Source organism: Hyla sarda, chromosome 1 (assembly GCF_029499605.1).
Source record: "Hyla sarda isolate aHylSar1 chromosome 1, aHylSar1.hap1, whole genome shotgun sequence".
Taxonomy (NCBI): Eukaryota; Metazoa; Chordata; class Amphibia; order Anura; family Hylidae; genus Hyla; species Hyla sarda.
Genome location: NC_079189.1, coordinates 391664611 through 391691827, shown reverse-complemented (window position 1 = coordinate 391691827; position 27217 = coordinate 391664611). Strand labels below are relative to the sequence as shown.

General features: G+C 45.2%; 1 long non-coding RNA gene across 1 annotated transcript in view; it reads right to left on the bottom strand.

The window, feature by feature from the left end:
- Nucleotides 1-2886: 2886 nt before the first annotated feature.
- The window catches only part of LOC130308297 (uncharacterized), a 57144-nt gene continuing 32813 nt past the window's right edge, over nucleotides 2887-27217 (bottom strand). Inside the window, exon 3 of the long non-coding RNA XR_008857288.1 lies at nucleotides 2887-3213. This is a non-coding gene — a long non-coding RNA (uncharacterized LOC130308297). The remainder of the gene's footprint in view (nucleotides 3214-27217) is intronic.

Here is a 27217-nt window from a genome sequence, read left to right as displayed (position 1 = left end):
TAAGGACTCATTAGGCATATAGTTTGAACTTGATGGACTCTGGTCTTTTTTCAACCTCATGAAGTATGTTACTTCCCATTGAAAATGCCTTTCTGGGTAGTGATCTTATTCTGACCTCTATTTTCCCGTAATGTACCTATGGACTGCATTGTTATTAACAGTATTGACGATACAGTAAATGACTACCATAAACCATTTCCCAACAGGGTTTCCATCATGGTTATGATGGAAATAGTTTTTTACAACCCCTGGCAAAAATTATGCAATTGCCAATCTTTAAGGATGTCCTCTGAGCTTTTCCAAGAACGTCATATCCTAACATGGAGTCTTACCTTTTTCAGGATAAATAGCCTAACTTTTACTTTTTTATTGAAAAAAAAAAAAAAATATATATATATATATATATATATATACACAAAAGAAAAGAGTTGATTTGCCAGCTCCCAATGAACTTGATCAAAGTCCCAAAATTAATTTGTTTTGTTTGTTTTAGGTAAACTATGGCGTTGAATCTGGATGGAGGAGGAGGAACATCTCATCAGTTTGAATATCACCATGAAACTAATGTAATTTGATACTACCACTATATGAATTTTTCTGTATCGAATGGAGAACTGCCATTCTATTTGATTATAGACTAATAAAACACCCTTTTTTTTACATTTTTCTCCACTTTTCAGTTATGATGCAGTTGATGGACCATTGTGTGTAGATAGGATATACATCTCTTAGAGGGATACAATTAGATTTTTTTTTTTTTATATTTTTATTATATAATTTTATTTATTATATAATTTTGTTTTCTTTTTTTGAGCCATTTCTTGACAACTCTGTCTTAAAAATAATAAAGAGCAAAAAGAGGGGGACCCGCCCAGTTTGATATGTCGCTGCTGAAATAGCGGGCGCGCTCCATCATTGGGCTATGGGGAATAGAGCCTCTGGACGAGGGTCTAGCGACACAACTCTGGAGACTTTTTCTTTGAATGGTGTCAGGGGATACATTGATAGTGTGCCCCCGGGCACTGGTCCCATGGCACTAGGAGTAATTATTAGGGATTCTATATATGGGTCCCCCATATTCTGAGAGACCCAGAGACCAGTGGGTGTCAATGTGGTTATCCATGATCAAGTGACTTTATATATTTTATTTTATTATTCTTTCTTTTATATACCATTTTTCGCTTTATTGTTATTTTTATTTTTATATTATTATTATTTTTATTTTTTTTCATATTTTTTTATTTTAATTTTAGAATTTTTTTATTTTTTTCTTAATTTTATATTTTTGAGGTATTTTATTTTCATTCATTTTTTTTTTATCAATGTTTTATTTAGTTATTGGTATTTCCTGTATGACTCTGGGATGTATCGAGTTTTGCCCACATAGGTCCAACATTACTGCATCTTGACATTCTTTCACATATACATTTTTTTTTACATATTTCTTTATATATTTGTATAATATTACACATAATTGTATTCATTATATATTTTGTAGCCACATACATGGATTAGATACAAATGATATGGCAAATCTCCTGGTATACTAATACATGATAGATTATGCTTGGACCGGGTTTCATGGAGAGAGCGCAGGTTGGCGTCACTCATCTCCATGACGACGGACATGTGATACAAGAACAAGACAGTGACGCGGAACACGTGATCGGGTGAGTCAGCTGACATCCCCACACGGACCCCGTCACAGCTCTCTGCATTTGCGCAGTAGAGATTGCCTCACGCTTGCCGGCGCCATTATGCATTACAACAGGTGAGCGTTCCTCCTTCTCCAGGTCAGCATTTATGATTTATGTTTGCCGCACATGCGTATGATTATGCAATATGACAGACATGTGTGTGCAATTAATTATGTTTGTATAATATCAACTGTATTTTTCAAGCTGTTTTAATGATTTTAATGCACAAGTAAGTAATATGATGCACTAAATATGCACTTTTTGTAAACTTTTTTGCTAATTGTCACTATGATTGTTGTACCATGATTGAAATGTTCACTTGGGTATATATTACCCCCTAATGTGTGTTTGTATGAGCTTGAAAAAGGATCCTGTGTGATCTGAAACATTGCTATGCCTTTGATATGAAGTGAATAAACCTTTTTGCACCTTGGATTATCTTATGGAGTGCTGCACCATTTCTTTGGAGATATATATATATATATATATATATATATATATATATATATATATATTTTTTTTTTTTCTAGATCAAGCAGTGGAAGACATTATAAAGTTATTTGCTGTGAAAAACATCTAGAATCACCTTGTAATTACAATTTCAAAGCAAACACAGGCACAAGTCTAAAAATGTAAATTATTCTTCAGATATAAGGGAAAGTACTTCCAGACCTTACTGAACTGTGGGACATGGTTAATTGATAGAGGACATATCCTTCCTCAGGACGATTATAGCACTTGTGGGGCAAAAAATGTTTGTTGTTCCCAGTCAGCGGTGTATAAAATTTGTCAGTGTAAACAAAATGGAAAAACAGATTTCTGCTCTGCAGGCTTTATCTAAAATTTTCATTTGTCCATGAGCTGGTGGATAGAACCTAACATGTATAGTGTCTGACATACATTGCACACACAAAAATGTTGAGATTATGCACTTCGATGTCTCTGAGCACAGCCACAGCATGAGCAGTCAAAACTATATATGAAGCCCTGGGATGAGATGTCTTACTTATAGTACATTCATACCATAGTTTGTTGACTAGGACTATTAAAACCGTATAAGGTAAAACCATACAAAACCGTATACACATACAGTTTTATACAGTTCTAATTGACTACAATACTATAAAAAGCCATATAAAGTAAATATACGGTTTTGAAACAGTAGACATAATTGTGGTAGGACCTGTTATTTTATTTGGCAAAAAAACGTACTTAACCGCAACCGTAAAAAATGGAAGCACTTTTTAATACGCCAGTAATTTTTAGTAATGCCAGTCTATGAAAATACAGTTCAACACAGTTTTATAATATAAAGCTGTTTACAGTTGCTATATAAAATGTGGTGTGAATTCACCCTTACAGAAATATCTCTTTACTGTCTGTCTGCGGCGTATGTTTTCAGGCACTACCATCTCCCTTCTCTTCATTCCATAGACCTGTATTGCTTGTAATTTAATCCCTGAGTGAGCAGACACAGGACATAGCTGAGTTGATTTTCAGAGTAGAAGTGTTTTCTCTAGTAAGATATATTAAAAGTTATATTCAAAGTTTGTTTAAATGACAATGCATATTTAAGACAATGCACATTAAAAAAGAAAAATGCACAATGCAACATATAAAAATCAAATACACAGAAACAGAAGCCAGTATTTATGACAGAAATGTAAGTAATCGGCTCTATGAAAAGGGTTTTACATATAGTAATTCCAAAGAAATCTATGATTAACACTTTAACAGAAAAATGCAAGGATACATTGGGCTAAAGAGAAACAGTCATGGAGAATGGAGGATTAGAAGTGAGTCATATTCAGTGATGTATCACCAATCTACATTGACCAAGGAGATGATGCTGGAACTTTTATCCGGTAACATTCAAATAAAATAAAAAAGATGACGCATGAAGAAAAGAATCACATTTCCCCACTAATTTATGATATAGGGTTATGTGTCGTGTAAAGGACATATTGCCTACTTTGGCCTGCTTTCTTCCTGTAGAACTTCCTGGTGTCAACCCTTCTCAGGGTTAGAGAGGCAAATGCACTCAGGATACCACATGATTAGAGATGAATCCTACAAAGAGCCGATTGAATCGAATATACGTGCAAAAATTAAGACAATCTATATTAAAGTTAAACAACAAATAAAATCACGTAAAAATTACACAGCAAATGACAAACAAGTGCCTGCAGAGAATGGTTGGACAGACTGAGTAGAAAAATATAGTTTTTTTCTTTTGGACTAAATAGATCAAAAGCTAAAGTGCCACATGCAAATTATATATCCATACTGGGAGGGGGGACAAAGGAAGCAAAGGCAATGTAAACAAGTATAAGTGCATCAATGCAAAACATGACAAAGTAGCAGTACAGTACGTATAAAGGTATTGCACTAACAAAATATTGCACAAAAGGTTAGGCCTCCCAAGACACAACAGATACCATCCAAATATATGGATATATCCTATCATGGTTCTAATAGAACTCCCAAGCACATGCTACACCACCCCACCACTACAAAGGGGGAAGTCCCATCAGTCTCCAAACACTACCTGCAGGTACACAGGAACACGCCACCCTAACGCACGTTTCACATTTTTGCTTGCTCACAGGGCCACCTGTGCCCCTTTGAGCAAGCAAAAACGTGACTGCAGGCACTTGTATTTCATGTTCTGTGTAATTTTTACGTGATTTTATTTGTTGTGTAACTTTAATATAGATTGTCTTCATTTTTGCACGTATATTCGAGTCTACCGGTTTTTGTAGGATTTGTGTGATTATGGGTAGCAATACCGCTTTGGCGGATTTTTTGTAGGATTTATAATGATTAGAGATGAGCGAATTTCTGAAAAATTTTATTTGGCCAATTCGCCAAATTTTCCTTAAACATTTTGTTTAGTCCGAATTTATAGCTATTTCTGTTCTACAGAGAGGCTCAATAGGGGTGTAGAAAACTTTGCCTTGTGCTAACCTGCATAGAGAGTGCGCTGTGTTAGTGAAATAATACTGTTATTCAGTTTGACATGCAGATTAACATCGCTATTAGAATCACTACCGCAGAGCATCTGGATGTGGCAGATTTTTTAAGTAATTTTAATTTTATCTAATTTAATTTGAATTTACTTTAATTTTTTGATTACCCATTCTGGTGAGCATCGAGCTGGCTGTCCTCTGACAGACGAGATACCACTTGTTCCAGCCCCTGCCTCTCAGCGCCCCCCTGAATGTGAAAGTGCGAATGTTTCATTTAATCAGTTATGGTTCATTGTTATGGCTCCAAGCTGTTTCATTGGATTCCTGTGATAATTCCACCGATAATATAATGTCGACGACCATAGGGTCTCAATCTTGAATTCGATTTTTTAAAATTAAAATGTAAGATTTATATTAGATTCCCAAGTTTAATGTCTCGGTGTTTACTTTGAACTACTATTGTATGACCACAAAACCCAATCTAACAAGGAGTCACATGGCGGCACAATGGCAGAGCCTAGAGGTGGTAGCAGCATGAGGAGACCATAACCTGGCAGAATGACAAAGCCTGGAATTGGCGGCAGCAAGAGGAGACCATATAGTGGCTGAATGACACAGCCTGGAGTTGGCAGCAGCGTGAGGAGACACTAGGGCATCACAATCCCTAAGATTAAAAGGTAAATTTTCTAATTTATATTGAAGATTTATGGTAGCTAGTGCTACCATAAAATTTTTCCGGCAATATCCCAGGCCCAGCAGAATGAGTAAACCATATAATGGCTGAATGACACAGCCTGAAGCAGGCGGCAGCATGAGGAGAAAATATGGCTTCACAATCCCTAAGATTAAAAGATGAATTTTCTCATTTAAATTGAAGATTTATGGTAGCTAGTGCTACCATAACATTTTTCTGGTAATATCCCAGGCCCAGCAGCATGAGTAAACCATACAGTGGCTGAATGACACAGCCTGGAGGTGGCAGAAGCATGAGGAGAACATATAGTGGCGGAATGACACAGCCTGGAGTTTGTGGCAGCAAGAGGAGACCATATAGTGGATGAATGGCACAGCCTGGAGTTGGCGGCAGCATGAGGAGAACATATAGTGGCTGAATGGCACAGCCTAGAGGCGGCAGCATGAGGAGACCTTATAGTGGCTGAATTGCACAGCCTGAAGGTGGCGGCAGCATGAGGAGATCATATAGTGGCAGAATGAGACAGCCTGGAGGTGGCAGCAGTAGCATCAAGAGTCCTGAAAGTGACCCGGTGACAGAGTGGTGGGGTGGGTGGCAATTCCAGTACTCGGTGATGAAAGTGGGTGAAAAAAGGTCTGATGCGGAGGATTGTTTGTAACTGGGAAGCAGCGCCTTAAATCTGTTTGGCACCATCCATATTTGTGAATAGTGATGAGCGGCATAGGCCATATTCGAATTTGTGAATATTCGTCATATATTCGTGAAATTCACATATTTGTTATATTCATTAATTTTTCTATGTGCATTTGCGAAAATTTATGTGCATATGCGAAAATCGATGCCCAAATGGTATAGGGAACTAATGGGCTAGTGCATTAACACTGTGATTTTTTGCCCATTGAAGCCAATAGGCCCATTGTGGTCTATGGGTATCTCATGGTATGTAAAACTGTAAGATAAGCAGGAGGGTCTGGGCAGTACAGAGGATGGGAGACCGTGTGGTGGCTTGAGTCCCGGGGTGGGAAAGAGTGTTACAGTGTTGTGGTTAAACATTACTTTCCTGGAAAAGCTGCTGAGTTGCCCATAACAACCAATCAGATTGCTTCTTTCATTTTTCACAAGGCCTCTGCAAAATGAAAGAAGCAATCTGATTGGTTGATATGGGCCACTCAGCAGCGTTTCCAGGAAAACTAAACACCCACTCTACTGGCCGGGCAGGACTGCTTTTCCAGGGCAAACTCTGCTGGTTGCGGCCACAAATCAAGTTTGGCTGCCCAGAAGTCCCGCGGATCTTCAAGGTGTGTTGGCATGGGCATGTCAAGGTATGTTACCACCTGCTGGTTCAGGTCCTGCTTCAGGTCTACCTGCTGCTAATGAGTTGCTTCACTATGCGGGGGAAGTAAGGTACTCATCAGTGACTGTGGCAGCCATGGCAGTGGAAGATGAGCCCAGTGGGCCCCCCGAATCAGACCTGCGAGAGGACGGACGATGGCACCGATAGGCATCGGCCAACTGACTACATAGGATGTCTCTACAGTAGGTCAGTTTGTCCACACTCTCAGTGGGTGTAAAAAAGGCCCCCATTTTGTGCCGAGGGTCCAATAAGGTGGAGAGCCAGAAGTCATCCCGCTGCCGAATGGTGACAATTCGATGGTCACTACGCAAGCAACTAAGCATGCATCGTGACATTTGTGCAAGTGACTCGGAGGGACTCCCTGCCTCCATCTCCTCTGCATACTGCCACTGGCAGGACTAGTAGTGGATCCTCTAGACCAGAGAGACGATGGCGCTGGTTGTACTGGAGGACCGGTTCTAAGTAGTTTCTGGTCTTCACCAGAGCCCGCCGCAAAGCGGGATGGATTTGCTGCGGCGGTAACTACCAGTAACAACTCGACCTCTCTTGCAGCTGATATGGCGTGGTACACAGGGAGCAGACAGGAGCGTAGTCGGACATAGCAGAGGTCAGGGCAGGCGGCAAAGGTTCAAGGGCGAGTAGCCGGTAGCAATGGGTTCGGCAACAGGCAAGGCAATATAACACAATAGGGAACACTTTCTTAAAGGCACTAGGGCACAAAGATCCGGCATGGGCAGGAAGGGGCAGGTTACATAAATAGAGAAGTAGCCAGAGGTCAGGGACCAGCGCACCAATCAATGGCGCGCTGGCCCTTTAAATTTACTGAAGGCGGCGCACACGCACCCTAGAGAGCGGGGTCGCGCGCGCCGGGAGGCAGAGACAGACGGCGCAGGGAGCGGGGAGCCAGGTAAGGCAGATAGGGACGCAGCGCGTGAGAGGGGACCAGCCTTCACGGCAGCCGCGTCCCCACACAGGGGAACCCGTGCTCCCGGTCAACGTGTCTGACCGGGAGGTGCCGGGATCCCGAAGAAGGAGGCCGAGGGAGTGGGCGCTCCGGTCCGGGGGAGGGGACCGGAGCGCACACTGTGACAGCCACGGTGTGTCTGTCCTCTGTCTCGCCTTCCTCATAACCCTCTAGCTCCTCTGGCTGCTCCTGCTCCTCCTCTCCTGTCACATGATTAGAAAATCCGCCCATTTTGCAAAACCTAAATGTGCTCCACTGTGCCCCTTGACCTCCTCCTCCGCCAGTTCAGCCCCCACAGGGCTCATGTGGCCGTGAGATATAGGTGCCACATCTCCAGTTCCCTGTCCAGCCATCGTTTCAAACACGTGTTGTATGAAATGAAGCAGTGGAATGACGTCGCTCATCCCGTAATCCTGGCGACTAATAAGGTGGCTTCCTTAAAGGGCCTGAGCAAACGGCAGGTGTCACGTATGAGCTACCACTGGTTGACATTGAAGTTACACAGGGGAGTACCCCTATCCGCTTGGATCATCAAGAAACCTGTGATGGCTTTTCTCTGTTCATATAGTCGGTCAAACATATGGAGGGTGGAATTCCAACGTGTGGCAGCATCGCAAATCAGACTATGTTTGGGGATACCATTCTGACGCTGCAGCTTAAGGAGGGCATGCTTTACTGTGTACGAGTGGCTGAAGTGTATTCAAAGTTTCCTTCCCATTGTAAGAATATCTTAAAAATGGGGGTAACACTTCAGGAACTGCTTGACAACCAGATTGAACATGTGTGCCGTGCGTGGAGGAGGAAGCGGCGCGCCCTGTCTAAGTTGGTGTTGTGGCTGTACAGGACCACATTCATCCAGTGGGCCGTACAGGACATGTATTGTCCCTGACCATAGTTACAGCTCCAGACGTTGGCGCTGCCGTGCACTTTGGTACACACTGAAAGGCTCAAGGACTGGCCCACCTTCTCTTCCACAAAATTGGCAAGGGCTGGTACTGGCTTCTTGGGACTCTCCACTTCGGCTCGGCACAAGCCATCAGTTCTCTGAAAGGTGCAGAGTCTACCACTTGAAAAAGGAGGGACTGCAGCACCGGCAACTTGGACAGGAGTACATTCAGCTTCTGTGCCGTTGGATGAGTGGGCGCATACTGTGGTCTCTTGGACATGGCTTTGCCGATGGATTGTTGGTGGAATGACTGACTAAAAGTAGGAGGAGCAGGAGCATCTGGAGCGACAGAAGGAGAGTATGACACACAGTTCCCTTTGGCTGAGGTGGTAGAGCCTTGGCTGGCTTAAAGAGGGAGCGGCATATGTTGATGCAGGGCCATGGGGCCAACATTGGGACCCTGGCCAAGCTTCACCTTCTGCTGACACATCTTGCATGTGGCTATGTTAACCTCATCCGGATGCTTGATGAAAAACTGCCATACTACCGAGTAACTGATTTTCCAACCAACAGTCCGCACTAATTGACTGTTACTGCCGCCGTTTCCAGGAACAACTGTTCCACTACCTCCCGGGAAGGTAGGCTGTTGCGGAGCAGGTGGTCTCCCCTGGGCACGTTTGGACCCAGAATTTCCATTTCTGCTACCTTGCTGACTGCCAACCATGCTACCACCTTTTTGGCTCAGCTGCTGCATCCTCTTCTCCTGATGATGAAGCCCCTTCTGCACCCGGCTCCCAATTGCTATTGGCTTCATCATCATCAACAAGTGTCTGCACGTCACTGATGTCCTCCTTAGGTTCCTCAACAGTTTCTGCTTCAGGACCCTGAATGCTGGCAATACCACCTCCCACGTCACTCTCCTCATCACTGTTTACCAGCCTAGCGGAGGAAACGGCGGATGTCTCCTCCACTTCTTGGCTGGGCAGTAGCTGCTGACGGTCCTCTATTAGATCATCCTCACTGAATAGTGGAGCTGAACTCACAGCATAAGATACTTCTGTAGGGGGAGGGAACAGCATAGGACAGGGACTGCTCCCAAGCCATGCCAACTTAGTGTTGTTTCTGAGGAACCCATTGACTGTTGACTGGGGGTACCAGATGTCACTTGTGATGAAGTGGATGACCGTGTTAACCAATCGATGAGGGCAGATGGGTTGCTGGTCGAGACAGGACCGCTAGCTGATACCGGGAGATCAGGACTCTCGCTGCGACTCCTGCTGCCACTCGCCCCTAGTCTGCTGCAACCTTTGCCTGTGCCTTATGAATTTAGGCCTCTGCCACTCCTCTGTGCACGTCTTGGCACTTCTCTGCCTGACATACTTAGTGCGTATATAAGGGGAGTACAATATGCTTCACTACACTTAAAACAGTATTTGTCTAGAACAGCAGCAGGTGTGTACTTTTGGTTGGCCTTTTCAGTAACTAGGCCCTTAAGACTTCATTAGGAACAAAATGGTATAACACTTAGATGTATGTATGTAGTATGCACTTATGAGGGTAGAAGAATGCGCTACAGTACTCTTAAAAAAGTATGTGTACAACACCAGCTGGTGAGTACTTTTGGCTGTCCTTTCACAGTATCTAGGCCCTTGAGACTTTATCAGGAACAAAATGGTACAATACTTAGATGTACGTATGTGGTATGCACTTATGAGAGCTGAAAAATGCGCTACAGTATGCTTAAACAAGTTTTTGTGTACAACACCAGCTGGTGAATACTTTTGGCTGTCCTTTCACAGTATCTAGGCCCTGAAGACTTAATCAGGAACAAAATGGTACAACACGTATGTGGTATGCACTACAGTATGATTAAAAATGTATTTGTACAACTCCAGCCTGTAAGGGTCACGGCAGGTGGTGGATCCTCTGGGCCTTTGTGGATGATGACATGAGCCTTGCCAGGGAGTGGTCTAAGGTGCCACAGGTTTTCACCAGAGCCCGCCACAAAGCGGGATGGTCTTGCTGTGGCAGACGGCATCCAGGTCGCTACCCATGGCACAACTAGTCCACACAGGTTGCTGTGATGAAGTGTGGTACAGAAGGATAAGACAAGACATGGTCAGGATAGCTGAAGGTCAGGGCAGGCGGCACAGTAGCAGGGTAAGGTCACAGAACAAGGATTAGGTACACGGATAACCATGAACATAGGAAACACAGTAGCTTTCTCTCAGGCACAAAGGCAACAAAGATCGGGCCCAGGGCAGGGGGAGGAGCACACCCTTAAAGGGAAGGAACAGGTGAAGACACTAATTAGGGCGTACTGGCCCTTTAAATCACATAGCTCTGGCAGGTGTCCTAGGAAGCGGGGGCACACGCGCCGGGACTGAGAACACGGAAGACCACGGAAGAGATGCTTCTCATCTCAGTCTCTCTAGCACTCAAACCCGAACAACCCTTTACAATAGGCCTTCCTCCCTAGCAATCAGAACAGGAAGCCTCACCTGAGAACACCTTGGATTAGGGAAACCCATAGTGGACTAGGGGTGTGGACTGGAGCACTCCCACTTCCAACCTGTTCTCCAGTCAAGGAATTCCAACCCATGTAACTTAAACAAAAGAGCCCTAGCAGACTATGCTCTGCTAAAGCAGCATATAACCTTCTGGATTTCCTTTATCGTGTCTGGCTGAGTGAAATATACACTCCATCCACCACTTTCCTGTACACTTTACCACATATCCCCCCGCCTCTTCATCATACCAGAGGTTTTTTGTTACCATACAGTGCACCTTGGACAATGCATCCGCATTCCCTTGTAATCTCCCCGGTCTATGTTCCACTTTAAAACTGAAATTTTTTAAGGAGAGAAACCATCTGGTCATTCTTGTATTTCTCTTTTTATTTTGTTTCATCCAGGCCAGAGTTGCATGGTCTGTCACCAACACAAATTCTCTACAGAGCAGATAATGTTTCATGGACTCCAATGCCCACTTGATGGCAAGACACTCTCTTTCCATTATGTCATCATTTTTCTCTGCTGGGGTCAGTTTCCTACTCAGGTACTGGATGTTCTTTCCTATTTACCACTTGTGACAGGCCTGCTCTCAAACCTGTATCAGACGCATCCGTCTGGACCAGAAACTGTTTGCTGAAATCTGGGGAAACAAGCACTGGCTGTTCACACAGGGCAGACTTTAGGCTCTGAAAAGCCTTTTATGCCTCTGGGTGCACTTCATCATTACTGACTTACCACCCTTTTTTAAGTCTGTCTATGGTGTAGCAATTGAGGCAAAGATGGGCACGAACCAATGGTAGTACCCACTTATGCCAAGGAAGGTCTTCACCTGTTTCTTTGTTAATGGCCTGGGCCAGTTCTGTATCATCTCAGTCTTGTTGATCTGGGGTTTAACCAGCCCTCTACCAATAATATTACCAAGGTATTTTGCTTCCTCTAGACCCACTGCACATTTCTCAGGGTTTATGGTTAAGCCTGCCTCACTGACACATCCTGTACCTTACAGAGCTGACTTTTCCATTCAGATGAAAAAATTACCACATGGTCCAGGTTAGCAGCGGCATAATCACGATATGGTCTCAAGATTAGATCCTTCAGCCTCTGAAATGTAGCAGGGGCCCCATGTAACCCAAATGGCATGACAACATACTGAAACAGGCCTTCTGGAGTGGAGTCTTCTCTTTAGCCTTCTCAGATAATGGTATCTGACAATAACCCTTTTTAAGGTCAAGTGTTGTGATGTACCTTGCCTTCCCAAGCCTCTCAATAAGTTCATCTTCCCAGGGCATGGGGTATGCATCACATTTTGAGACCTCATTTAATTTTCTGAAGTCATTACAAAATCTCAACGTCCCATTGGGCTTTGGGATTAGCACAATGGGACCTGACCATTCACTAGTAGACTCCTCAATGACACCTAATTCAAGCATGACCTCAGAGGACACTGCCTCCCTACTCGCTTCTGGAATCCTGTATGGATTTAGGTTTATTTTACTGTGAGGCTCAGTTTTAATATGGTGTTTTTTTTAGGTGAGTAGGGCCCGGTAGGTCAGAAAACTTGTGTCTGTTTTCCTGCAGGAATTCCTTCACCTCCTGCTTCTGGTGCACTGACAATGTCTCCCCTTTTGTTACTGAGGGAACTGGTTTTGATCAGGTTTATGTGGTAAACCTGGAAGGGTTTTCTCTTGTCTGCTTGATGGACTTTGTAATTCCCCTGACTTATCTTTTCTACAATCTCATAGGGACCCTGCCACTTTGCTAGAAACTTACTTTCGATGGTGGACACTAAACCAGGACCTGTCCCCAGGATTGAAGGCCCACACCCTGGCAGATCTGTTATAAATTTTGCTCTGAGCCTCTTGAGCTCTCTGCAGATGCTCTTTGACTATAGGCATCACCGTCGCTATCCTGTCCTGCATTTGGGCCACATGTTCCATAAAACTTTTATATGGGGTGGCCTCAGTCTCCCAGGTTTCTTTGGCAACATCTAATAAACCCCTTGGATGCCGGCCACAGACTAACTCAAAGGGCGAAACCCCTGTAGATGCCTGGGGAAGGTGCCCCCTGATGGAGAACATGAGGTAGGGTAATAGACAGTCCCAGTCCTGGCCATCTCTTTCTACTACCTTTTTTAGCATATGTTTTAGAGTTTTGTTAAACCTCTCTACTAACCCGTCCATTTGAGGGTGGTACACTGAGGTACGGATGTGAGTGATTTTAACCTCTTAAGGACCCAGGACGTACGGGGACGTCCCCGCACCCTGGGCCTTAAGGACCCAGGACGTCCCCGTACGTCCTGGCGTTTTCCGGTCTCTGCCGCTCGCCGGGCAGAGATCGGAACTGGATGCCTGCTGAAATCCTTCAGCAGGCATCCAGGGCAAACGCCGAGGGGGGCCATGTAGGCCCCCCATGTCGGCGATCGCCGCAAATCGCAAGGGAAATCGCCCTTGCGATCTGCGGCGATACCGGGCTGATCGGGTCTCTGGGACCCGACCGCCCGGTAATTTCGCATGATCCCGGCTGTCACAGACAGCCAGGACCATGCTGGAGTATCGGAGCGAGGTGGCAAGCCTGCCACCTCCTCCGATCCCCTGCGATCTGTCGGTTAGTTAACCGACCAATCGCAGGAGGGGGGGCGGTTACTTCCTCCCGTCCTGCCCGGCCCCTGAAAGTCCGGAGAGGACGGGAGGAAGACCGGAGGACGCGGCGGGGGACGGGGGAGTGCTGGGGACCGGCCCCGGTACTTACCTCGTCCCTGAAGACCCGGATCCAGACGATGAAGACGGCGGCGGCGGCGACAGGTGAGTTCCTCTTCAGCCGCGGTCGGGCCCTTTACAGCAATGCACGTCGCCGTAAAGCGACATGCATTGCTGTAATAGGACCCTGTAAACTACAACTCCCAGCATGCCCAGACAGCCCTTGGCGTCTGGGCATGCTGGGAGTTGCAGTTTTGCAACATCTGGAGGTCCACAGTTTGGAGACCACTGTGCCCTTCCAGATGTTGCAAAACTACACATTCTCAGCATGCCCTTACTGTCCAGGCATGCTGGGAGTTGTAGTGCTGTAACATCTGGCCCTTCAGATGTTGCAGAACTACAACTCCCAGCATGCCTGGACAGTTTTGGCATACTGGGAGTTGTAGTTTTGCAACATCTGGAAGGGCACAGATTGGGAACCACTGTATTAGTGGTCTGCAAACTAGTCCTCCAGATGTTGCAAAACTACAACTCCAAGCATGCTGGGAGTTGTAGTTCGGCAACATCTGGCTCTAAAGATGTTGCCGAACTACTACTCCCAGCATGCCTGAGAATGTTTGGGAGTTGTGGTTTTGCAACAGCTGGAGGCACACTGGTTGGGAAACATTGTTTCCTAACTCAGTGTTTCCCAACCCGTGTGCCTCCAGCTGTTGCAAAACCACAACTCCCAAACATTCTCAGGCATGCTGGGAGTAGTAGTTTTGCAACAGCTGAAGGTCCCCCCCGTGAATGTACAGGGTACACTCACATGGGCAGGCGGCTTACAGTGAGTATCGGGCTGCAAGTTTGCGCAGCAGCAAATTTTGCGCAGCAGCTCAAACTCGCTGTAACCCCCCGCCCGTGTGACTGTACCCTAAAAACACTACACTACACTACCACATAATAAAATAAAAAGTAAAAAACACTACTACATATACACATACCCCTACACAGCCCCCTCCCTCCCCAATAAAAATGAAAAACGTCTGGTACGCCACTCTTTCCAAAATGGAGCCTCCAGCTGTTGCAAAACAACAACTCCCAGTATTGCCGGACAGCCGTTGACTGTCCAAGCATGCTGGGAGTTTTGCAACAGCTGGAGGCACCCTGTTTGGGAATCACTGGCGTAGAATACCCCTATGTCCACCCCTATGCAAATCCCTAATTCAGGCCTCAAATGCACATGGCGCTCTCACTTCGGAGCCCTGTCGTATTTCAAGGCAATAGTTTAGGGTCACATATGGGGTATCGCCGTACTCGGGAGAAATTGACTAACAAATCTTGGGGGTCTTTTTCTCCTTTCACCCCTTATGAAAAGGAAAAAGTTGGGGTCTACACCAGCATGTTAGTGTAAAAAAATAAACTTTTTACACTAACATGCTGGTGTTGCCCTATACTTTTCATTTTGACAAGAGGTAAAGGGGAAAAAAGCCCCCCAAAATTTGTAACGCAATTTCTCCCGAGTACGGAGATACCCCATATGTGGGCGCAAAGTGCTCTGGGGGCGCACAACAAGGCCCAGAAGGGAGAGTGCACCATGTACATTTGAGGTGATTTGCACAGGGGTGGCTGATTGTTACAGCGGTTTTGACAAACGCAAAAAAAAAAAAAAACCACATGTGACCCCATTTCGGAAACTACACCCCTCACGGAATGTAATGAGGGGTGCAGTGAGAATTTACACCCCCACTGGTGTCTGTCATATCTTTGGAAGAGTGGGCTGTGCAAATTAAAAATGTTGTACAGCCCACTGTTCCAAAGATATGACAGACACCAGTGGGGGGTAAATGCTCACTGTACCCCTTGTTACGTTCCTCAAGGGGTCTAGTTTCCAAAATGGTATGCCATGTGGGGGTTATTTTGATGTCCTGGCACCATATGGGCTTCCTAAATGCGACATGCCCCCCGAGCAAAATTTGCTCTCAAAAAGCCAAATATGACTCCTTCTCTTCTGAGCATTGTAGTTCGCCCGTAGTGCACTTCAGGTCAACTTATGGGGTACCTCCATACTCAGAAGAGATGTGGTTACAAATTTTGGGGGGTATTTTCTGCTATTAACCCTTGCAAAAATGTGAAATTTGGGGGGGAAACACACCTTTTAGTGATTTTTTTTTATTTTTTTTTTACGTATGCAAAAGTCGTGAAACCCCTGTGGGGTATTAAGGCTCACTTTATTCCTTGTTACGTTCCCCGAGGGGTCTAGTTTCCAAAATGGTATGACATGTGTTTTTTTTTTGCTGTCCTGGCACCATAGGGGCTTCCTAAATGCGACATGCCCCCGAGCAAAATTTGCTCTCAAAAAGCCAAATATGACTCCTTCTCTTCTGAGCATTGTAGTTCACCCATAGTACACCTCAGGTCAACTTATGGGGTACCTTCATACTCAGAAGAGATGGGGTTACAATGTTTGGGGGGTATTTTCTGCTATTAACCCTTGCAAAAATGTGAAATTTGGGGGGAAACACACATTTTAGTGAAATTTTATTTTTATTTTTTTACATATGCAAAAGTCGTGAAACACCTGTGGGGTATTAAGGCTCACTTTATTCCTTGTTACGTACCTCAAGGGGTCTAGTTTCCAAAATGGTATGCCATGTGGGGGATTTTTGCTGTTCTGGCACCATAGGGGCTTCCTAAATGCAACATGCCCCCCAAAAACCATTTCAAAAAAACGTACTCTCCAAAATCCCCTTGTCGCTCCTTCGCTTCTGAGCCCTCTACTGCGCCCGCCGAACACTTTACATAGACATATGAGGTATGTGCTTACTCGAGAGAAATTGGGCTACAAACATAAGTATACATTTTCTCCTTTTTCCCCTTGTAAAAATTCAAAAATTGGGTCTACAAGCACATGCGAGTGTAAAAAATGGAGATTGTGAATTTTCTCCTTCACTTTGCTGCTATTCCTGTGAAACACCTAAAGGGTTAAAACGCGGACTGAATGTCATTTTGAATACTTTGGGGGGTGCAGTTTTTATAATGGGGTCATTTGTGGGGTATTTCTAAAATGAAGACCCTTCAAATCCACTTCAAACCTGAACTGGTCCATGAAAAATTGTGAGTTTGGAAATTTTGTGAAAAATTGGAAAATTGCTGCTGAACTTTGAAGCCTTCTGGTGTCTTCCAAAAGTAAAAACTTGTCAATTTTATGATGCAAACATAAAGTAGACATATTGTATATGTGAATAAAAAAATAAATTATTTGGAATATCCATTTTCCTTACAAGCAGAGAGCTTCAAAGTTAGAAAAATGCAAAATTTTCACATTTTTCATAAAATTTGGGGATTTTTCACCAAGAAAGGATGCAAGTTACCACAAAATTTTACCACTATGTTAAAGTAGAATATGTCACGAAAAAACAATCTCGGAATCAGAATGATAACTAAAAGCATTCCAGAGTTATTAATGTTTAAAGTGACAGTGGTCAGATGTGCAAAAAAAGGCCGGGTCCTGAGGTGTAAAATGGCTGGGTCCTTAAGGGGTTAAACAACTTGCATATAGTTCTTTCATGACCTTTGACATAAAGGGCATACCCTGGTCAGTAAGGATTTCTTTAGGAATCCCTGTGCGTGAGAACATGTAAAACAATTCCCTAACAATACTTCTGGAGGCCATGATACTTAACTCCTTAACGATGAAAGACGTATATTTACGTCCTCCACCGACTCCCGTGATATGTCGCGGGGTCACGCGGTGACCCTGCATCATATCGGGTCGGTCTCGGCGGCCATCAACGGCCGGGACCCGAGGCTAATACAGGAAATCACTGATCGCAGTGATTCCCTGTATTAACCCTTCAGACGCGGCAATCAAAGATGACCGCCGCGTCTAAAGCGGAAGTGAAACTATCCTGGCTGCTCAGTCGGGCTGTTCGGAACCACCGCGGTGAAAACGCAGCATCCCGAACAGATTACAGGACACCAGGAAGGACCCTACCTGGCTCCTCGGTGTCCGATCGGCGAATGACTGCTCTGTGCCTGAGATGCAGGCAGGAGCAGTCATGCGCCGATAACACTGATCACAGGCGTGTTAATACATGCCAGTGATCTGTGTAAAAGATCAGTGTATGTAATGTTATAGGCACCTATGGGGGCTATAACATTGCAAAAAAAAGTTAAAATAAAGTGTTAATAAAGATCATTTAACCCCTTCCCTAATAAAAGTTTGAATCACCCCTCTTTTCCCATTAAAAAAAATGAAAACAGTGTAAATAAAAATAAACATATGTGGTATCACCGCGTGCGTAAATGTCCAAACTATAAAAATATATCATTAATTAAACCGCACGGTCAATGGCGTACACGTTAAAAAAAATTCCAAAGTCCCAAAAAGCTTATTTTTGGTCACTTTTTATAACATTCAAAAATAAATAAAAAGTGATCAAAAGTCAGATCAAAACAAAAATGGTAAGGTTAAAAACTTCAGATCACGGTGCAAAAATTGAGCCCTGATACCACTCTGCACGTGGAAAAATAAATAAGTTATAGGGGTCAGAAGAGGACATTTTTGAACGTATACATTTTCCTGCATGTAGTTATGATTTTTTCCAGAAGTATGACAAAATGAAATCTATATAAGTAGGGTACTATTTTAACCGTATGGACCTACAGAATAATGATAACATGTCATTTTTACCAAAATATGCACTGTGTAGAAACGGAAGCCCCCAAAAGTTACAAAATGGCATTTTTTCTTCAATTTTGTCGCACAATGATTTTTTTTTCTGATTCGTCATGGATTTTTGGGTACAATGACTAATGTCACTGCAAAGTAGAATTAGTGACGCAAAAAATAAGCCATAATATAGATTTTTAGGTGGAAAATTGAAAGGGTTATGATTTTTAAAAGGTAAGGAGGAAAAAAGAAAATGCAAAAGCTGAAAAACTCTGTGTCGTTAAGGGGTTAAGGGTACTGCCTCCGGGTACCGGGTAGTATAATCCAATACCACCAATATGTATTGGTGTCCCCTTGCAGATTTAACAATGGGCCCCACCGGATCCATGGCAATTCACTCAAAGGATATTTCAATAATGGGAAGTGGCACCAAGGGGCTACGGAAGTGTGGTGTTTGGGCACTTAATTGGCATGTGGGGCATGACTCACAGTACCTTTTCACTTCTTCATACACCCCAGGCCAAAAAAACCTTTGGAGTATCCTCTCTTGTGTTTTGTTAGTCCCCAAATGTCCCCCAAACACATGGTTATGAGCTATGTCCTGAACCATGCGGCGGTATTCTTTAGGCACCAGAAGCTGTTCCACAATTTCATTGTTAACTTTGGTGATCCAATACACTAGATCCCCATTCATGGCAAAATGTGGAAATTTCTGGTCAGCTTCTGGTTCCTGTGGTACACCATTTACTACTGTGACATTTTCCCATGCAGTTCCCAAAGTGGGGTCTCCCACTTCCCCAGCTAACACCTGCAAAGGAAAAAGGTAATCACTAAACATTTCAGGTGGGCCCACATTTTCATTTTGCCCCTCATTGTTACCCTTGACTTCAATGTTTGTCTCACATGACTCATTATTAACAGGGAGAAGTACAAATTCTGCCGGAGCTTCTTCCCCAGCTATAGAAGTAGCACCGTTTTTCCACAACTCCCAAAACATTGGAAATCACGGCCTAATATAACTGCATACATAAGTCATTTTATGACCCCGACATCATGGGTCACAGTTCCAGATGGAGTCACCAACTTAACAGGGGCCACAGGGTAAACTACAATATCTCCGTGGATGCATAGCACTCTTATGTGTTTGTTCGGCACATTGTCCCTAGCCACAAAGCTTGGCCGAACCAAAGATACCAGGCTACCCAAGTCCAAAAGGGCCTTCACGGAGAAGTAATTTATCTTTACCATACATACATGTGGCTTAGTCTCTGACCCTGGAATGGCTGCACAAGCAGGTTATGCAAATAGCGACTGTCACCAGCCAGCGCCACACACCATGGGCTTTGGGGAAAGAGGGAAATAGGCGGCTATGTTTCTCCACTCATGACACCTCCAACATTGGGGGGGGGGGGGGCTGGCCTCGTTAGCATGGAGTCATTTCTAGGACTGGGAAGCCCCTGGGGTTCATGATCTTTTGCCCTCGCCCAAACTCTAGAGCCCTGCTCCCTTTCACACTTTTCCACACACCTCCAGCTGGAACTCTCTTACCCACAGATGTCACAGGTTTGACAGTCCTGGAAGGTGTTGGTGCTGCAGGGACATCAGGGAGGTAGTCCTTAGTCACTATAAACCTTTCCACCATGTTGATGAGCTGCTCAGCAGTCTGGGGGTCTCCTTGAGCAACCCACCGTTGTAGCTCTGCCGGGAGGGTCCTGAAATAATGGTCCACTATGATCTTTTCCATGATCTAGGTGGGTCTCTCCTGGCATGAACAGCTGGTGTAACACCAAAGCAAGCAAGCATCTCCATTTTTTATTTAGCATAGTCCCAGACATACTGCTCCCTAGGTCATAGTAGGCCTTTTGCGGTTCACCTGTCAGAAATCACGTCTGCCTGCTCTGCAACTGGCAGTCTCTCTCTCTCCGCCACTCTCTCAAATACGGTGAGGTAGGCCTCAACGTCATCATCAGGTGTCTTTTTGTGTAAGACCCGCTGAACGGCCCTCCTCACATTCACAGTTTCAGGGGGGGCTGCTCTCCTGAGGTCTTAGACAGAACAGTCTCCTACTGTTCTGCCATGTACTGCTCAGGTCTCAGGTTAGCCTGTATCAGCTACTTTTTCACCTCTTCCATTGTGGTGGATGGGACTTGCAATGCAGCAGCAGCAGCTTTCACCCAGCACATTTGCTTTTGGCCCTTTAAATGTTCCCAAAATTCAAATGCAGCGTTTTGTCATGCCATTGCCCCTACCAACAGGTTGCCCGCATCCTCCACCAATTGTAGGGAACAGCTAGCACGGTGGGGTTCGCAATGACAGTATTCACACAGGCAGCAGTTTTCAAATGTCCAAGAGGATGTTTATTTAAAAGATTTTAGGCACAAAGCCCAGTGCAAACAAAACCTAAGCCTGTCTGGCTCTAACAAAATATCAGGATACCTCACTATCCCACTGTGGGCCTAATGTCTGGCCCCGAGCAAACTCACAAAACGTCCATACAGAAAGGTTCAGACCTGGTAGGTTGGAACTGCAGTTCTTTCTGTGGCTGCTTCTCATCTCAGTCTCTAGCACTCAAACCAAAACAGCCCTTTACTATAGGACTTCCTCGCTAGCAATCAGCAAAGGAAGCCTCACCTGAGAACACCTTGGATTAGGGAAACCCGTAGTGGACTAGGGGTGTGGACTGGAGCACTCCCATTTTCAACATGCCCTACAGTCCAGGAAATGCAGCCCATGTAACTTAAACAAGAGCCCTAGCAGACTATGCTCTGCTAAAGCAGCATACAACCTTCTGGATTTCCTTTATCGTGCCTGGCTGAGGAAACCAGGTGAAATATACACCCTATCCACCACTTTCTCATACACTTTCCCACAGTACCAATAACTTTTGACAATTTGCTGGTTGCCCCTACAACTACTAACCACCTCATGCCAGGAACACAAGATCAGACCTGCCACTTGGAGATGCCCAGGCTAAGCTGTCTAGACATCACAATTTATTTATTGTCGGAGATGTTTAGATCCTTACACTTGCCCATTTTTACTTATTCCAACAGATCAATATATCAATATGTCCCACCCCTTGACAGATGTCATTGTCACAAGATAATCAGTCATTCACTTCAGCAGTGGTTTTAATGTGAAGGCTGATTCCTGTGTATTAGATTTTTTGCATCTTATGCAATTGGGGAATTAATTGTGCTCAACTGAACTAAAACTATTATAAATACATAACAATAGAATATATCCACACAGATTTTCTTCTAATAACTTATATATAATAAACATTTATGGCATTGTGTATTTGTGTTCCTTATAACAAAGCCATGCAACGTATTTTTTACCTTATTCAGCCAAACTGCTGCTCAATGTTCCCCTCTAGAGGAGTGAAGTAGTGCTGCAGTCTACCTTTCCAGGAAAGTTGCATGCAATACATTAGATATGTGTAAGACCATTATGGCTAAGGTGTTTAAACAACTTCTCTATTTCATCTAAATTTCCCAATCCAATTTCAGGAATCTTACAAAATTATATAGAAATTTATGTAACCGATTGAGTCACTGGTACTTAGTTTGAATGTGTTTACTGAGAAATAAATAGCACTTGCTTTATTGTGAATACTATTATGTAAATAAGGCTTCTTACTATCATGCATAATAGCAGTTACTTATAGCACTCACTGCTGCATAACCTTTGGCTTGTCATTTACCATAACCAGTCATACAGTATTCGGGATTTATACTGGTGGAACCATATAAGCCTTACAGTGTTACTGTGTTCTGCTCCTGCTGCACACACCTCATGCCCCCTTTTGTATCTGCATCTCCTTCCGAACCAGGGGATAGAAGAATATATTTCTCAGTTTGAACATATTGTTTTGTTTTTTAAGTTATTTCTCTTAGGAACCTTGGGGTCCTAGATGGGCTACATACCTGAGTATACCAATGACACAACCATGAGTGGTAGATATATAGGATAAGTATTATAATACTTATCATTGGCACCATACAATGCCAACATAACAATGAATGCCATTTAAATACAGATATACCACTAGGTAATAGCTATACAATGTTGATAAAACATTAAAGTTCAGTGTGCAAATAATATTGCCATAAAGTGCATACTGCTGCTATTTAATCTCAACATAAATTTAAAATACCATGGTACTGCCATACAGTGCTCAAATGATACAGTCAAGGGTGGACTGACAAATCATGGGCCCCCGTGCTCCATATATTATAGTATATACTCAACCACACACTTGATATTATACTGTATACCAGGGGTAGGCAACCTTTTGGTATTGCTGTGTCCCCAAAAAATGTTAAGCCGCTTGGTGGGCTGGCAATATGGATTTTTTTTTTAAAATCTTCCCTACATACTGTTCTCACTGTAAGGACCTTACAGTGCTGACAACACCAAGGGAGGAGATTGCACACAATAGCTATTAAAGGGGTACTCCTGTGGAAAACTTTTTTTTTTTAAATCAACTGGTGCCAGAAAGTTAAACAGATTTGTAAATCACTTCTATTAAAAAATCTTAATCCTTCCAGCACTTTTTAGGGGCTGTATACTAAAGAAAAATACAAAAAAGAAATGCATTTCCTCTGATGTCATGACCACAGTGCTCTCTGCTGACTTCTGCTGTCCATTTTAGGAACTGTCCAGAGCGCATTATGTTTGCTATGGGGATTTTCTCCTGTTCTGGACAGTTCCTAAAATGGACAGCAGAGGTCACCAGAGAGCACTGTGGTCAGGACATCACAGGAAATGCATTTCTTTTTTGCATTTCTCTTTAGTATATAGCCCCTAAAAAGTACTGGAAGGGTTAAGATTTTTTAATAGAAGTTATTTACAAATCTGTTTAACTTTCTGGCACCAGTTGATTTAAGAAAAAAAAAAAAAAGGTTTCCACGGGAGTACCCCTTTAAAGTTTCTGTTCAGTAGTGTTGCTCACGAATATTCGCAATGCGAATTTTATTCGCGAATATCGCATATTCGTGAATTTGCGAATATTTGCAAATATAGCACTATATATTCGCAATTCCGAATATTCATTTTTTTTTTCACAGTACACATCAAAGTGAACATCCCTCGCTGCTTCCAGCTTGTGTGGTGTAAAGAAGGCTCTAATACTACTGTGTGAGTCTGGCGTACAAATTTTTGCATATGTGAATTTTCGCTTATGCTAATTTTTGCATATGCTAATTTTCACATGCGAAAATAGAATGCGAATATTAAGAATATGCGAATTTAGCGAATATATGACGAATATTCGTCCATATTTTTGTGAAATATCGTAAATTCGAATATGGCCTATGCCGCTCAACACTACTGTTCAGCATGGATAACCCTATAATCTAGGCCTACATAATACATCTCCATCTGGCCCGGACTTCCATGAAGACTTCTCTCAGCTATGACTTGTCTCTGCAGAATCTGACAGACACACATTTTAGGCTTCTTTCTCAAGTACCATCCCCACCTCTATACAAACTTCCCATCAATATTGCCTCACATAGTAGTAGTGCCCACTTTGTGCCCCTATACACAGATACAGCCCCCATACTCCCGCACGCACAGCCTCCATATAAGTAAATACCTAATCAGTGATATGTGATGCCAGCTGCTCCACTCCTTTATTGCGGGCACTGGGTAGGGAGAGGGAGCGACACGTCAGCTGACTTCACTGGCCGGTGTCTTAGTGATGGTGGTGGGCCTCCCCTCTGGTCCAAACCTTTGGGCTGTGCATGAATGCCTGACTAGTTAGTCCGCCCCTGGATACCGTTATTGAGTCAATGTACTGTTTGCACACATACATGATCACATATTCACACTCAGTATTCACAAGTATATTTTCATACTCACTGCACCTTTGCATGCCAATATAGGCTCACTGTCACGATGCCGGCTGGCAGGAGGTGGATCCTCTGTGCCAGAGAGGGATTGGCGTGGACCGTGCTAGTGGACCGGTTCTAAGTCACTACTGGTTTTCACCAGAGCCCGCCGCAAAGCGGGATGGTCTTGCTGCGGCGGTAGTAACCAGGTCGTATCCACTAGCAACGGCTCAACCTCTCTGGCTGCTGAAGATAGGCGCGGTACAAGGGAGTAGACAGAAGCAAGGTCGGACGTAGCAGAAGGTCGGGGCAGGCAGCAAGGTTCGTAGTCAGGGTGGATAGCAGAAGTTCTGGTACACAGGCTTTGGACACACAAAACGCTTTCACTAGGCACAAGGGCAACAAGATCCGGCAAGGGAGTGCATGGGAGGAGGTCAGATATAGTCAGGGACCAGGTGGAAGCCAATTAAGCTAATTGGGCCAGGCACCAATCATTGGTGCACTGGCCCTTTAAGTCTCAGGGAGCTGGCGCGCGCGCGCCCTAGAGAGCGGAGCCGCGCGCGCCAGCACATGACAGCAGGGGACGGGAACGGGTAAGTGACCTGGGATGCGATTCGCGAGCGGGCGCGTCCCGCTGTGCGAATCGCATCCCCGACGGCCATGACAGTGCAGCGCTCCCGGTCAGCGGGACCGACCGGGGCGCTGCGGAGAGAGAGACGCCGTACGCGCTCCGGGGAGGAGCGGGGACCCGGAGCGCTAGGCGTAACAGTACCCCCCCCCTTAGGTCTCCCCTTCTCTTTGTCCGGTAACTGCCCCCCCTGGGATGAGGACACCGGGAAAGGATGGAGGGATTCCTCAACGGCAGGCAGTACAGCAGGAGTGGGAATGGGGAGGGAGGGCAGAGGGCGAGGCCTGGCACGGGGCAGTGTGACACCAGGACGAGGGCCATGAGGAGGCACCGAGGCTTGCCTGAGTGGACTGGGAGGGGGGGAGAGGCACTTCTTAAGGCGGGCAGAGTCCATAACGACCTTAGGGAGACCGGATACAGGAGGAACCACAGGGTCACGGCAGGGAGTACTGGGAACCGGTTTAAGGCAGTCCTTGAAGCAAGAGGTACCCCAGCTCTTGATCTCCCCTGTGGACCAATCCAGGGTTGGGGAATGGTGTTGAAGCCAGGGTAGTCCAAGGAGAATTTCAGAAGTGCAATTGGAGAGGACCAAAAACTCAATTTTCTCATGATGAGGTCCGATGCACATTAGGAGGGGCTTCGTGCGGAAACGCACGGTGCAATCCAACCTGGCTCCGTTGACCGCGGAAATGTGGAGTGGCTTGACAAGACGGGTCACCGGGATGCGGAATTTATTCACCAAGGACTCCCGAATAAAATTCCCAGAGGCACCAGAGTCCAGGCAGGCCACGGCTGAGAGGGAAGAGCTGGCTGAAGGCGAAATCCGTACAGGCACCGTGAGACGTGGAGAAGCCGACTTAGCATCAAGAGACGCCACACCCACGAGAGCTGGGTGTGAGCGTGCGTTTCCCAGACGTGGAGGACGGATGGGGCAATCCACCAAAAAATGTTCGGTACTGGCACAGTACAGACAAAGATTCTCTTCCTTACGGCGATTCCTCTCTTCCAGGGTCAGGCGAGACCGGTCCACTTGCATGGCCTCCTCGGCGGGAGGCCTAGGCGCAGATTGCAATGGAGACTGTGGGAGAGGTGTCCAGAGATCTAAATCTTTTTCCTGGCGGAGCTCTTGATGCCTCTCAGAAAAACGCATGTCAATGCGAGTGGCTAGATGAATGAGTTCATGCAGGTTAGCAGGAGTATCTCGTGCGGCCAGAACATCTTTAATGTTGCTGGATAGGCCTTTTTTAAAGGTCGCGCAGAGGGCCTCATTATTCCAGGAAAGTTCAGAAGCAAGAGTACGGAATTGTATGGCGTACTCGCCAACGGAAGAATTACCCTGGACCAGGTTCAGCAGGGCAGTCTCAGCAGAAGAGGCTCGGGCAGGTTCCTCAAAGACACTTCGAATTTCCGAGAAGAAGGAGTGTACAGAGGCAGTGACGGGGTCATCGCGGTCCCAGAGCGGTGTGGCCCATGACAGGGCTTTTCCAGACAGAAGGCAGACTACGAAAGCCACCTTAGACCTTTCAGTAGGAAACTGATCCGACATCATCTCCAAGTGCAGGGAACATTGCGAAAGAAAGCCACGGCAAAACTTAGAGTCCCCATTAAATTTGTCCGGCAAGGACAGGCGGAGGCTAGGAGTGGCCACTCGCTGCGGAAGAGGTGCAGGAGCTGGCGGAGGAGATGGTTGCTGCTGCTGTAGCTGAGACTGAATCTGCTGTAGCTGCGACTGGAGTTGCTGAGTCATGGTGGTCAAGTACGACAGCTGGTGGTCTTGTTGGGCAATCTGTTGGGCTTGCTGGGCGATCTGTCGGGCTTGCTGGGCGACCAGTGTGGGAAGGTCGGCGACAACTGGCAGAGGAACTTCAGCGGAATCCATGGCCGGATCTACTGTCACGATGCCGGCTGGCAGGAGGTGGATCCTCTGTGCCAGAGAGGGATTGGCGTGGACCGTGCTAGTGGACCGGTTCTAAGTCACTACTGGTTTTCACCAGAGCCCGCCGCAAAGCGGGATGGTCTTGCTGCGGCGGTAGTGACCAGGTCGTATCCACTAGCAACGGCTCAACCTCTCTGGCTGCTGAAGATAGGCGCGGTACAAGGGAGTAGACAGAAGCAAGGTCGGACGTAGCAGAAGGTCGGGGCAGGCAGCAAGGTTCGTAGTCAGGGTGGATAGCAGAAGTTCTGGTACACAGGCTTTGGACACACAAAACGCTTTCACTAGGCACAAGGGCAACAAGATCCGGCAAGGGAGTGCATGGGAGGAGGTCAGATATAGTCAGGGACCAGGTGGAAGCCAATTAAGCTAATTGGGCCAGGCACCAATCA